The 824-nt window shown below is 47.5% G+C and overlaps 1 non-coding gene across 1 annotated transcript; it reads left to right on the top strand.

Moving 5' to 3' along the window:
- The first annotated feature begins 211 nt into the window (after nucleotides 1–211).
- TRNAR-CCU (transfer RNA arginine (anticodon CCU)) lies at nucleotides 212–284 on the top strand. The gene has a single exon. It is a non-coding gene; the product is annotated as a tRNA-Arg (tRNA).
- The last annotated feature ends 540 nt before the right edge of the window (nucleotides 285–824 follow it).

Raw genomic sequence — 824 nt, 5'->3', positions numbered from 1 at the left:
CAAGTTTTCCTCCATCACCACTGGAAGGAAACTTGAAAGAGGGGAAACCGTCCTTGTCATCAAGCTCGTGTCTCATCCTTTTCCAAGAATGTTCTTCCTCTCGCTTTCTCCGCGGTACCCGTACCTTGTCCCGCTTTCGCAGACGGAGGAGAAAAACATTTTAATGAACGGCAAAGGAGAGTCAACGATCTCTAGACTAGGAAGCAGTCAAGCCTCCGTGGCCTAATGGATAAGGCATCGGTCTCCTAAACCGGGGATTGCGGGTTCGAATCCCGCCGGAGGTATACGTTGGGTACCCTTTTATTCCGCGTTACATGTCGATAAGGAATTAGCCACGGTACGATTTTTTCCCGCGAAAACTCTTAATTCTATTACGGGAACCATTCTTTCCTTTCGCCAACATAAATTAGCCAGGCTATGATATAAAACTATCGGCGTGTGTCTAATTCAAAGTCTATAAAAACGCGCTCTCAGACTATGAGACGTACCCCCGATCAATCTTATCGGTTTTCATAGCGGGGCTCTTAAATTACGAGCTTCGGCTAGTGTAAAACTCCAGAGTCATACCCAATATTCAGACTACCGTAACGTACACTTATGTTTGGGCCTATTGCCGCGTGATTCAGAAGCGAGTTTCGGTGGCGGTTTGCCCTTAAAAAAACGAATTAGCGGGCACGACAATAGGGTCTATGGGAAATGGGTGTACGGTAGCCACCATCGGCCCACCGTTGGATTTGTCGCTCTAGCTGGACATTAACTGGGAGTCCAGGCCAAATTGGTACGTCGCAAACTTTACCAAACTGCGAACCGTAGACTACGAAAGT

Source organism: Leiobunum rupestre, chromosome 5 (assembly GCF_980474605.1).
Source record: "Leiobunum rupestre chromosome 5, qqLeiRupe1.1.hap1, whole genome shotgun sequence".
Taxonomy (NCBI): domain Eukaryota; kingdom Metazoa; phylum Arthropoda; class Arachnida; order Opiliones; family Sclerosomatidae; genus Leiobunum; species Leiobunum rupestre.
Note: the sequence above shows the minus strand (reverse complement) of the source record. Positions and strands in the feature narration are given on the sequence as shown.